The sequence below is a fragment of the Pygocentrus nattereri genome, chromosome 1, assembly GCF_015220715.1.
Source record: "Pygocentrus nattereri isolate fPygNat1 chromosome 1, fPygNat1.pri, whole genome shotgun sequence".
In the NCBI taxonomy this organism is placed as follows: domain Eukaryota; kingdom Metazoa; phylum Chordata; class Actinopteri; order Characiformes; family Serrasalmidae; genus Pygocentrus; species Pygocentrus nattereri.
Window position 1 is genome coordinate 22,161,625 of NC_051211.1, and position 14,311 is coordinate 22,175,935.

General features: G+C 40.8%; 1 long non-coding RNA gene across 1 annotated transcript; it reads right to left on the minus strand.

Moving 5' to 3' along the window:
* Positions 1-3,964: 3,964 nt before the first annotated feature.
* LOC119263883 lies at positions 3,965-6,600 on the minus strand. Its single transcript, XR_005130603.1, has 4 exons — positions 6,537-6,600; positions 5,387-5,428; positions 5,215-5,242; positions 3,965-4,051 (listed from the first exon to the last, which is right to left on the minus strand). It is a non-coding gene; the product is annotated as an uncharacterized LOC119263883 (long non-coding RNA).
* Positions 6,601-14,311: the final 7,711 nt, after the last annotated feature.

The following is a 14,311-nucleotide window of genomic DNA, read 5'->3' on the forward strand; positions in this document are numbered from 1 at the left end:
GCTGCCCACACATTTGTCAGGCTGAAATTTTCATTTTTTGCATAGTAATTTGCCAGTTTTTGACCCATCTGTGACCAACTGACTCTGCCTTCAGCAAGCCTTTGGACAATGTTCTCTTCCACAGTCTTCAGTTTGGTGGACCAGTTTGGTTCATTGTATAATGATGCCATGCACCTTTAGAGAACAGAAGGACAAGACAATGTTGTAATTGATTAAACAACAACAACAACAACAACAATAATAATAATAATAATAATAATAATAATAGAGGTTATTATTAATCAATGTACAAGAATATAAAGTTATCAAAAGTTATATCAGACTCCACACGTTGCTTGAAGGCAAAAACCAGGAACTAAAAAATGAAGATGTACAAGTCTCTTTTAAAAGATTTACAGTTATGGAGGGTAAAATGTGAAACGTATTTACGGTTTATGCTTTGTTTGTATGTGGCCATGATAAAGTATTTGCTCTCTTCCCAATCTCTTCTTTTTTTGCATATTTGTCAGACTCTAATGTTTCAGATCATCCAATAACAACAAAATGGTGTTTTTAAAGATGTTCAAAGTATTGCTAAAGATCGGGATTCCAACAAACAACAGTGAGAGCCATTATTGACAAATGGAGACAACTTGGAACAGTGGTGAACCTTCCCAGAAGTGGCCAGCCTACCAAAATTTTACCAAACGTGCATCAACGACTCATCCAGGAGGTGAAAAAAAGATGTAGGCAAACTTCTAAAGAACTGCAGGCCTCACTTGAATCAGCTAAGGTCAATGTACATGATTCCACAATAAGAAAGACACTGGGCAAAAATGGCATCTATGGGAGAGTTGCAAGGTGCAAACTACAACTGACCAAACAGAACACGAACCCCCAAGGCTTTTGGGACAGTATTCTCTGGACTGAAAGGTCTTAAGTGGAACTTTTTTGAAAAAGACATGGATCCTATGGGTGTAACGCTAACACTGCATTCCACCATAAGAACATCTTATCAACAGTCAAACATGGTCGTGGTAGTGTGATGTTCTGAAGCTGCTTTGCTTCTGCAGGATCTGGATGATTGTCATAATCGATGGAACCATGAATTTCTGTACTGTGCTGTGTTAAATTCCTGACTTGAATCCCACCGAAATGCTGTGGCAAGACTTTAAATGGGCAGCTCATGCTAAAAATCTTCCAACGTAGCTGAATTAAAATAATTCTCCAAAAGGAGGCAAATACGTGGTGGTGATATACACATGGGTGATATAGGTGTTGAAAATATCTTTATCTTCAGTAAATGGAACAATCATTTAAAAGCTGCATTTCAAGTTCACTCATGTTGTCATTATTTTATAATAAAGAGTAGTTGGATTATCTGAAACATGTGACCAAGTAGTAGAAATAGAAGAGACCAGGTAAGGGGCAAATGCTTTTTACAGCACTGTATGTTCCATGTTCAAGATGAACATGAGAAATGCTTGATGTGCTTCATTACATTCTTGGCTGGAGCTTCACCTCCCCACCTGCAGAGGTCATTCTCCTGAATGTCTATCACCTGAAGCTTGTTTTCCCATTACTCTCTATTTATAGCTTGTATTTTGGCAAAAGTCTTGCCAGATAATACTAAGCCTTATTACTTGTTATTGGTGTTTTTCATGTTCTTTGACCCATTGTGTGTCTACTGTTTTTTTTTTTCTGATTTTTGGGTTTTGTCTTTGACTTGGTTGCCTCAGACTGTTTCTATTGCTCTTTGTCTGTGATAAACTCAGTTCATGCCTGGATCCACTTTCGACTCTATCCTTTGGTGTTAATGCTTATGTGTTTATCATATTTCATCCATTTCAATTCATTTTAATTGATGCCCACTTTTTTAATGCTGGACCTGTTTTTATTCCCTTAACTGTTCCAGGTGCTTTTATTCAAATACTCAAAAAACACCATTCGGGTGTTTATAGTGCATCACAGAAAGTCAATGGGTTGTCCACAAACAATTCAGTGAAAACAGCAAGTGGAGCAGATGTTTAGTCTGCGTTTATTCTGTGTTTAGACTGACCTTTCGTCAGTTATTTTATAAGACCCACTCCTACACCACATCACTGCATCCCCATTTCTGTCTATTCTTAGAATCTTTGAATATGTGGCAGAATCTGGTTAGTGACCTGTGCCACCAGATCATACTACTGTGGAAAAAAAACACACTGTGCTGCAATACGTCTTTATAAGACACATGCTAGAATAAGAATCTACAAGTAATGGATGAGCCATCTTCTTTTCAAACTTTCCAGTCCACCTTTAATGATGCTTTAGAGGTAACATTTGCCTCAGCTTATAGCAAAGAACAGCAGGAAATCTGGCTCTTCTTATGCAGCCAATCAATATGAACCAAATGAAACATGTACATATGTTTGGAACTTCACAATCCCCTGGACAAAAGCTCACTCTAGCCAATGCAACACATTTTGAGGATAATCGGTTAGCGTGATTAGAAGAACAATGGTTTATGTTGTACTTTCAGTCCGTTCTTTACACATGGCAAGCACTGATTCTCATCATCATCACAGCTGTGGTTAGCTCTAATATTAGTGATAGCTCATTAGCTCGTCTGAAGCAGCATGTTTTTAAAAGTACACCTCTGTGAGCTGCTAAATGTTTATATGAGGGAGTTCTTTTTTATCCTGCAGTTCAGTTCATGTTTGTGTGTTATTTCTGTTTAAATGTTAATATTAGGCAATAAGCACATTTGGCCTCTATTCAATGATTCTTCTGACATCCGAAATTCTGATATCATTAACTCTTCTAGATACTCAAATATCAAAATTGGTCTGAATGTACAACGCTGGATTTATACTTTCTAGCCTTTTTATCGTTATTACCTTCTATCATCACTGCACCATAAAGCACATAAACTACATCATAAAGCCGAGATAATTCTGCCTATGAATATAAGTGTGTTTAGTCTTCTGGAAAACATTAAATATCTGGTATGGTCTAGATCAGTACCAGGTTGATCCCGAAACTCCACACAGGTACATGATGCAGTCCAGCAGTCCCTCTTCTTTCAGCTGACTCAGTGACCCCAGCAGTCCAACCATCGCTCTCAAACCACCTCCAGAGCCCAGCACTGCGATATTGGGCATGTCATGCTGCCAGCATTTAAAAAACACAAATTTTAACCACTTGAATAAACTGTTGTTTTCCTATTGCATCACTGAAACTTGATGTTGTATGAAATGTCTTGTTAGATGCAATAATGCAGTGGTTCATAATGCACCAGCCACTGAGTCATCTTAAATAATTAAATAACAAATTATTTATGACAGTAATGATAGCATTACACTAAGCTACAGTGCATACTGTAGTACAGTGTATTGTAGTATAGTTTTCTAAGTAAAGCCCAGTTTTACTAAACATTTGCAGTGGCCCTCTTCTGCCAATGAACCACTGAGCTTCAGGTTTTGGCGCACCTGACTCACCTGGATATACATTTTAAGGGAGAAGATTAGGAAAAATAAAAACTTAAAACAATTTAGTAATGTAACTGTAGGGTGAAGGGTGAAGGCTTCAGGTTGCAGGGTGAAGGACACACAAGAACTTTGAAAATTGCCAGCACTCAATGTAAGTGAGGATTATAGGAACCACAAACCATTCTATAAAAGCCTCATATTTCAGACTATAACTCTTTGTGTGAAGAGTTCAGGAAAAATGTTATTAACTTTTAATGGAAGTGCTGATCTTTTGGCTGCTGAGATTCATCCCCATCATGAAAATTTCCACCTATTTTATAGAGAATTTCTTCTTTCTCTCTTTACTTTTGTCAGCATCAGTTTGAGGGTAAAATCTTTTAAATGGCAAGTTACAGTAACTCAATTACAACCTTTTAGTACATGCTGTAGCTTTTGCACACTTCTTAGTAAAACTGGCCCTAAAGCTTACATATTAAAGAATAGTATTTACCTCACTGCAGGATATACCATGTTGCTCCAGGCACTCTAGAACAGTCTTTGTCCTTCTGGCCAAATGCTGCCTTTCCACTTCACTCAGAGAGTGATCAATTCTCACCTCGCTGCTACACACATTACACAGGAGTGGTTTCAGTAGTAGAACTGTGTTATAACAGTAATAAACAGGTAATACCTTTCATTCATTTAGAATATCTGCATGTACTGAGATTCAAGCCTTTCATTCTCAGTTTTCTACACCTGTAGAGTCAGGGGGACGGTGAAAATCCCTACCACATTCCAAACAGGAATTCTATGAGGATGACAAATTTTAGATATCCATTGCTTGAGTCTGAACTCCCAGCACAATTAAAGAGACCTAACCTTTGTTAAATTTAAGGCATGTTGTATGTATTGATGCTTTGGTTTTAAGCAACTTTGTTAAGATCATCTAAACTCAGAGAAACATCAGTGATATCTTAGCATTATCCCACCTTTATAAAGCTACACTTTTGTTTTTAAGCAGGGTTGATTCTCGGCGCACTGCATGCGTTTAAATGGAGACATTGGCTTTGTTCAAGCATGGACTAGAACAAAGGGTCAGCTGTTCTCATTACTGAACAGTGAAGCTGCCTGTGTACTACGTTTAAAAATGTGACTTTTTTTTTATCTCTGTTCAGAGAACGAAGTTAGTAACACTCCTTCTTCTCTTACATAATCACATGATCAAAAGTGCATTCTCTAGCTCTGTCTTACACATGCACACGTAGGCACTCTCTAGCTCTCTCGCTCATGCACACGTAGACACTCTAGCTCTCTCGCTCATGCACACGTAGGCACTCTCTAGTTTTCCCTTGCTCATGTGTGCTTATCTTATATTCATTGTAAATACACAATTGATTGTTTCTATTCTATGATATTTGTGTCTTACATAAAATATTGTGTGCTAATAAATGTTTAATTTACTTTCACCAAGTTGTCTGTCTTGATATCTTCCAAATACTGGTTGCTATATACTGATACTAAGATCTTAATAAAATAAATCACATGTATTAAAACCTTCAGGAATCAAATCACTAGTTTGACTTTCCTTGGTTACAAATTAGAGGTGATATTCAGAACGTGAGTATGTATGTTTGAAGAATTAAGGGACAGATTAATTAATGAGATTGATCCAAGTTTATGAGGCATGGCATACTAATATTATGTAACAAAACATACACTGTATGTAATTACAATCTCTAAAATTCTCTAGCTGAAGAATCATTTTAAAAATGGCAAAAAAAAATACCTTTCACAAGTTCTACTGGTGTCCATCTCTGAAAAAAATCCAATGTGAAAAGAGTAAATGTGAGAAATGATATTGTAATTTTCTTTTCAGTCACTGTTTAATCACTGCTACTGTCTAGTAGTTCTATAACAAAAGAAAGTTGCATTTTGTATTCTTATAGTGACATACTTACTCAAATTATGCAAGTTGAGTGAAGGATCACTTGCTCACACTGCTGGACAGTAAAAACAGAGAAATCTGAATGATCCTGTCAGATACTTTTACAGACCATGAAGTGAAACTTTCCAGCAGAGCAGGCTTTTAGCAATAAATGGTTGGTTGGGAGTCTGGTGTAATGACATTTATGTGGCCCATTCTCTTTTAACTGTCCCAATGTAAAATCAACTAATAAATTCAATGGTAAAACACTGTCCAGAGACCAATTGTAAAGTTTTTTCTTTATGACCAAAATCTGGCATGATTCAAGCTGAGCAGCTGCTCTTTATATAAACTACTCTATAGAGTTACAATTTACAACTTTTGATAGTCTTTCAAGGGTGAACCTCATTTGACATCAAGTCATCAAGTGATCATTCAATGTGGATCTAATTTGATATAAAAGAATAAAGAATGCTTGGCTTTCCCATAATGTGCAACCAGTTCCTCAAAAGATCTCAGAGAATTGTTGCCACTGATGTCTCCAAGAACCCTTATACCTTTTTCTGCCCATGAGTTTTAGATAAAAGGTTTACTAAAAGGTTTTTGTGAAGCCAGTTTGGAGATAATTTATGCCATTTAATATGTAACCCCAGGTACTTCTCTGCTGCTTTCAAGGTTTGAAGCAGAAGTCATTTAGACCACTTTTACTTCAGAGCAAAGAATGTAAAATCTTTATGTTCAATTTAAGAAAACATAGGATTTACTTACTGTTAAACATTTCAAACATTAGTAAGGTGTCATTATTCTTCACCCGCTACCTACCTACTATATTCACAACATGAATATGGAAAACATATTTATATAACTTTTTTAGTTTCTTCTTGCTCCTTGATTTTGTATATTGCTACATATAATCTAATTATTTACATTTTTTGCCATATTCTGTTTAATTTGTTTTGTTCTGCTGTTTTATTTACATAATTTGAATTTTTAAGGATGAAAGGTAATATAATAAAGCTATTCTAATACAAGGCAATAAAGTGCAATATACATCTAAGCTGAATTTGCAGTATTTTAGCTGAAACTGAATATTTTCAGTTATTAACATGAATAATTTTAACTATATCAGTGTTGCACTTAGATCACAGCTGCTGTAATAAATTTTTTTCATGAAAAGTACGTACCTGCACTTATAGATGCTGAAGTCCTTAAGAAGACTGCGAACAGTGCCGGTGTTATGGACTGTGAATTTATAGTGAATGTGCTTGGGGGCATGAAACAGGGAAGAAGGAGGTATTGGCATTGGACTGGGGTGGAATGTCACAATACCAGTGGTGCATTTTTTAAATTTAATGTTCTTACAGTTTCAAGGTTAGCCTGCACTGTGCGTGTGTGCGTGTGTGTGTGTGTGGGGGGGGGGGGGGGGGCGGGGTGTAAGGAAATATTTTTGTAGCTGTCAAGGAACTACATATTTGTCACACTAGCTTGCATTTTTGAAATAACAAAGATGGGCTTTCATTAGAAGAAATGAGAGTAGAATTTTTTAAATCCTGCCAATCAGGATAATCTGCACAACTTTGAACATGCTGAGTAACATTTTGTGTCAGGTCACGGGTGTAGGAGAACATAAAAAAAATCAGAGAAGTATATGACATTGAAATAACCTTGCAGTGACAATGTTACACATCAGTTGTGTATTATGCAAATATGGAACAAAGCAACAAATTAGAGTTTGCATGTTCTCCCTGTGTCTGTGTGGGTTTCCTCCCACAGACCAATGATATGTAGTTTACTTCCAGAATATACCACAATGGCATTCAACAGTTTGGGCACCCTTGGTCAAAATTTCTGTCACTGTGAATAGGTAAGCGAGGGAAAGATGATCTGATTTTGAAAAGCCATAACATTAAAGCTGACAAGTTTCTCTAAGATTTTAGACAAGATTTAAAAAAAAAAAAAAAAAAAAGGAAATGGGTCAGAGGACAAGTTTGGGCACCCTATATGGTCAGTACTTAATAAATATCACAGCTTGTAAATGCTTTGTGAAGCCAGCTAAAAGTATTTTTGTTCTTGTTAAGGGGATTTTTGCCCGTTCTCCTTTGCCTTGTCTTGCATGCACTGCTCTTTTGAGGTCTATCTACAGATTTTCAATGATGATTAGTTTAAAAAAGGTAGTCAGTTGTGGATTTTGAGGTGTTTAGGATCATTATCCTATTGCAGAAGCCATTCTCTTTTTATCTGCAGAACTTGCTGGTATTTAATTGAATCCATTCTTCTGTATATCAATAAAATGTTTCCCATGCCACTGGCAACAAGACTCGCTTCATGAACTCATTTCAGGTGAAAGTCCTCCAGCGTCTCTCTTGGTAAACCAGTTTTTTAATAGAACGTCATTAATTAGTGACGCTGACCTCTATTAAAATGATCATAAGCACAAAACACTGAAGGTAAAATGTTTCCATCAGGGAGAACCGAGTGGCTCTGAAATCACTTTTTACACACAAGCAAAGTTTCAGTTTAAGATCCATCCATCCATCCATCCATCCATCATCTTCCGCTTCTCCGGGGTTCGGGTCGCGGGGGCAGCATCCTGAGCAATGAAGCCCAGACCTCCCTTTCCCCAGCCACTTCCACTAGCTCCCTGGGAGGGATTCCGAGGCGCTCCCAGGCCAGCTGGGCGATATAGTCACGCCAGCATGTCCTGGGTCTTCCCCGGGGTCTCCTCCCCGGTGGACTTGCCTGTGACACCTCCCAAGGGAGGCGTCCAGGAGGCATCCTAACAAGATGCCCGAACCACCTCAACTGGCTCCTCTCGACGTGAAGAAGCAGCGGCTCTACTCCGAGTCCCTCTCGGATGACCGAACTTCTCACCCTATCTCTAAGGGAGAGTCCAGCCACCCTGCGGAGGAAACTCATTTCAGCCGCTTGTATTCGCGATCTCGTTCTTTCGGTCATTACCCAAAGCTCATGACCATAGGTGAGGGTGGGAACATAGATCGACCAGTAAATCGAGAGCCTTGCCTTATGGCTCAGCTCTTTCTTTACCACAACAGACCGGTAAAGAGCCCGCATCACTGCTGACCCAGCACCAATCCGCCTGTCAATCTCCCGCTCCCTTGTACCATCACTCGTGAACAAGACCCCGAGATACTTAAACTCCTCCACTTGAGGCAAGAGCTCATCCCCGACCCAGAGAGGGCTCTCCACCCTTTCCCGCGTGAGAACCATGGCCTCGGATTTGGAGGTACTGATCCTCATCCCGGCCGCTTCACACTCGGCTGCAAACCGATCCAGTGAAAGCTGAAGTTCACGGCCTGATGTCCCCAATAGGACCACATCATCTGCGAACAGCAGCGATGTGACCCTGAGGTCACCAAACCGGACACCCTCCATCCCCTGACTGCGCCTAGAAATTCTATCCATAAAAATTATGAATAGAATCGGTGACAAAGGGCAGCCCTGACGGAGTCCAACTCTCACTGGGAAAAAGTCTGACTTACTGCCGGCCATGCGAACCAAGCTCCTGCTTTGTTTGTACAGGGCCTGAATGGCTCGTAGCAAAGAGCCATGTACCCCGTACTCCCGAAGCACCTCCCACAGAATACCCCGGGGAACACAGTCGAATGCCTTCTCCAAATCCACAAAGCACATGTGGACTGGTTGGGCAAACTCCCATGAACCCTCGAGAATCCTGGAGAGGGTAAAGAGTTGGTCCAGTGTTCCACGACCAGGGCGGAACCCGCACTGCTCCTCCTGGATCTGAGGTTCGACTATAAGCCGGACTCTCTTCTCCAGTACCCTTGCATAGACCTTACCAGGGAGGCTGAGGAGTGTGATTCCCCTGTAGTTGGAACACACCCTCCGGTCCCCCTTTTTAAAAAGAGGCACCACCACCCCAGTCTGCCAATCAAGTGGCACCACCCCCGATGTCCACGCAATGTTGAAAAGGCGTGTCAGCCAAGACAGCCCCACAACATCCAGAGCCTTGAGGAACTCGGGACGGATCTCATCCACCCCTGCAGCCCTGCCGCCAAGGAGCTTTTTAACTACCTTAGCGACTTCGGCCTCAGTAATGGACAAGCCTATTCCCGTGTCCCCAGACTCTGCCTCCTCACTGGAGAACATGTCGGTGGGATTGAGAAGGTCCTCAAAGTATTCCTTCCACCGCCCAATGACGTCTTCAGTCGAAGTCAGCAGCACACCATCTCCACTATATACAGTGCTAGTGGCACACTGCTTTCCCCTTCTGAGTCGCCTGACGGTTTGCCAGAATCTTTTTGGAGCCGACTTAAAGTCACTTTCCAAGGCCTCACCGAACTCTTCCCACACCCGGGTTTTTGCCTTGGCAACGACTGAAGCCGCAGATCGCTTGGCCTGTCGATACCTGCCAGCTGCCTCTGGTGTCCTACAGGCCAACCATGTCCGGTAGGACTCCTTCTTCAGCTTGACGGCATCTCTCACCTGGGGTGTCCACCACCGGGTTCGAGGATTACCGCCCCGACAGGCACCAACTACCTTGCGACCACAGCTACAGTCAGCCGCTTCAACAATGGAGGAGCGGAACATGGCCCATTCTGAGTCAATGTCCCCCACCTCCCCCGATATCTGGTCAAAGTTCTGACGGAGGTGTGAGTTGAAGATCAATCTGACAGGTTCTTCTGCCAGACGTTCCCAGCAAACCCTCACTATACGTTTGGGTTTGCCTGGTCTGACTGGCATCTTCCCCCACCACCTGATCCAACTCACCACCAGGTGGTGATCAGTTGACAGCTCAGCTCCTCTCTTTACCCGAGTGTCCAGTACACATGGCCGCAAGTCCGCTGACACGACTACAAAGTCAATCATTGAACTGCGGCCTAGGGTGTCCTGGTGCCATGTGCACTTATGGACATCCTTGTGTTCAAACATGGTGTTCGTTATGGACAAACTGTGGTTTGCACAGAAGTCCAAAAACTGAACACCACTCGGGTTCAGATCAGAGAGGCCATTCCTCCCAATCACACCCCTCCAGGTCTTACTGTCGTTGCCCACGTGAGCGTTGAAGTCCCCCAGTAGGACAATCGAGTCTCCAGGAGGAGCACTTTCAAGCACCCCTTCCAAGGACTCTATGAAGGCTGGGTATTCTGAACTGCTGTTCGGTGCATAAGCACAGACAACAGTCAGGACCCGTTCCCCAACCCGAAGGCGTAGGGAAGCTACCCTCTCGTCCACCGGGGAAAACCCCAACATACAGGCGCCGAGTCGAGGGGCTATGAGAAAGCCCACACCTGCCCGCCGCCTCTCACCATGGGCAACTCCAGAAAAGAAAAAAGTCCAGCCCCTCTCAAGGAGATTGGACCCAGAGCCCAAGCTGTGTGTTGAGGTGAGCCCGACTACATCTAGCCGGTATCTCTCGACCTCGCGCACCAACTCAGGTTCCTTCCCCGCCAGTGAGGTAACGTTCCAAGTTCCAAAAGCCAGTTTCAGCAACCGAGGATCAGAACGCCAAGGCCCACGCCTTCGGACTCTGCCCGATCCACAATGCACCGCACCCCTACTACTGCCCCTCCCATCGGTGGTGGGTCGATGGGAAGCAGTTTAAGATTACTTTATAAATTAGTTACAAGCTGAATAAAAACTGGCTTTTCCTTTACTGTGTTGATCTGTAGGTCTCTGTTCATAAACTAACCCAAACTAATTTACTATAAAATGAAAGTGTTTGTATGAATTCAGAAAAAAAGAAACATGCCAGTCACGACTTCATATGTGGACATATTTCTATATTGTGCTCTATTTACACAAAGTTAGGTTAGTTCATCATTTAGGTGACGTACGTGCTCCCAAATTTTTACGCTGCTGTGCTGACGTTGAACCGTGTGCTGCACTGGGTTGGTATGACCAACAGGTCAAAACAAGTTCAGAACAAAGTGACCACTGTGCCCTGATTGGTGCTCCTTAAGGACTTCAGCATCTACAAGTGCAGGTATGTACAATAAGCTCAGTACAGTACTCATATAAAATAATAATTACTCCTATTATTTACTTCGTATTAGATTGTCATGAAAGAATGCAGAGCATCCGCTTGCCTTTTTTCACCTTAAATAAAGTAGACTGTTAAAGCTCTCCTTTGATAATCATTCATTTTAGCCCGTAACACAGTCACTATGCCAATGTTTCTCTGGCTTCATACCAAGACACTTCCTAACATTGCGAATGAGAAAAGGATGAATTAGGAAGAAGGAAGAATTTTTCCTTGTCTTTCTTCTCCAGAAAGTAGGGCAAGAAGTGCTGGGCTCTTTAGTCAATCTATTTAGTGATTGCTGTTCCCGTTAATAACGATCTGCTCCACCCCTTCGCCACTTTGCAAAGCTTGTCACAAGTGGGGTCCTCAAGGTGATGTGGATGTTTTTTGGGGTAATACACTTTAACACACTTTAGTCATAACTTCGTGATAACTTATTTTGATATAACCAGTCATCTTAAAACATTGTAAAACAAATTTTAACTTTCACCATATTACTCATGATTAACAGAGAAGGGAACAAGAGGCCACTTTATAGACTCCTTAATTTATCTATGCTTCTGCATTTTGGCGTGCCTTGTTTCAGTTTGAATAAATACCATAGCAAAACTCACTGATCTCCATTATAGATGAGAGGCTTGTTTGACAGGAGGTTCAATAAATTACAGGATCAAAGTAACATTGTAATTTCATGTGTTGTTTATTCTCAGTTGTGTAGGTGGGGAGATGAAAGCTCTGTAGACACTGAATTTAAAACATGATCAACTTTATTTCAAATTAAAAGACAGCGCTAAAAGCCCTTGTTGCAGAGACCCAGAAGCCAATGTGGAATCTCCTCCAAGTCCAAGATGCTTCAGCTTTTTAATCAAAGTTTATGCATACACATAATGCAAAATCCATACATTAACATGTGGAAACATCTGGAAAGGCTTATTCTTACAGCTGACAAGGCAGCTAGGCAGCTAGGGCCTCAACTCTCCCTTGGGATCCTAGAGCCCCAAGCTCGGGCTCCGTCGACGCACACAGAGCCTTCTCTTTTCAACCAGGGCTCCGTTGAAACATATGGAGCCTTCTGATAGTACTTTCAGACAGCAAACAGCTACATGTATATTGGAGCCCAATATCATATCAATATGATATATAACATTTTATCAAGCCTGATACACTTCACATGTTCCCACATGAGTCAAATTTTCATACACATAAAAAGTCCTCAGTTATATTGGAGAGGGAGAAAACTTTGCTCTACCTCCAATAAAACTGTGGATGCATATGCTGAACTTTTTTCGACTCCTCAGGCACTTATGCCTATAAGGCTACAATAATGAGTAATCTATTTAAAATTGAATAGGGGTTAGTGTAAATGACTATAATGTACATTAAGAGTTAAATCATTAAACCCTTGCTGATTTTAAATGAAGTGCATTAGCTAGCTATTACCTTGGAGCATAGCTACAGTGGAGGAGAGTGTGTTTTGTTCTACATCAGAAAACTGCTTCTTTATAGCTGAGAGTAAAGTATGATTGATAAAATAAGATAAGATAGTAAATAACTCAGGAAAATAAGCAAGTAGAAGAGGATTAACAAGCAAGTAATTAACCTTGTTAATCACTTGACAAGGCTACAGTTGGTAACTTGTTACTATATAGAAATATACAGTGGATATAAAAATTCTACACACCCTTGTTAAATTGCCAGGTTTTTGTCATGTAAAAAATCAGACCAAGATAATTCATTTCAGATTACATAAGATCACATAAGTGATGACCACATAAGTTTGTTACATATATCACTGACATCGGAAAACAAAACCCCTTACCTCCAAAAAGAAAACTTTACAGGAGAAAGAAAAAAGATTTATTTCCACCTTCAATGTAACCCATAATCTGTACAAGTCCACTGAAAAACAAACTGAAGTCTGGTCTGATGAGACCAATGTTGAAATTTTTGGCCATAATTCCAAAGGTATGTTTAAATCACTTTATTATGAACACCAAGCTAACACTGGGCAGGGCCTCAAAACAGCCTCAATTCTTTGTGGCATAGATTTCACAAAATGTTGGAATCATTCTTTTGAGGTTCTGGCAAATGTTGCATAATGTACATTTTTCAGGTTCTACTCCACCCCCCCCCCCCCCAAAAAAAAAAAAAAAACAGTTTGAGGCAACTTTGTGACATGCTGTATTATCATATCATAGCATATCTGTGTTATCTACCTATTCTATATTTTGTGCATTCATAGGTTCTTTTCTGCCCAACACAATTGTATAGAGTGGTTAGAGTTGCCAAAGCGCTTCTGTCAGCTCGCTCATGCTCTCATCAACAAGGCATTCCACAGAACTGTAGCACTCTGAGTGTTTTTTTTTATCTTTATTGCACCACTAGAGTAAACTCTAGTGACCGTTGTGCGAGAACATTTCAAGAGATCAGCATAATAGGAATACTCAAACCTGCCCATCTGGCACCAACAATTATTCTATGGTAAAATAATCACTGAGATCACATTTTTCCCCCATTCTGAGGGTTGATGTAAACATCATCTGCATCATCTGCTGACCCACATCTGCATGATTTTAAGAACACTGGAGTTTTCTTCCACTTATGACGACACTCAAAAAGACATACACTAATGCTCACATACACTACACAACCAAAAGTATGGGCACACCCAAACATCACATTAGTCTTGATAAATTGTGTACAGTAAACCACTGTTCGATCACGCCTCTTATTGGGCAGTTATTGATACTATTAACTGTGGGGTGTGGAAGTCAACTTATAGCACATTTCTCTAGTGAGCTGTTTCCACATGGCTGGATATTTAGCAATACCAAATTACCTGATTACCCATAGCGCTAGCAGAAACCAGAGAGAATAATCATGTGTTTTGGTCAGACACTTTGATTTTTGTTAGAAACCAACTTTGTGCTTGATATGGTTTGGTTGATTTTGGGTATG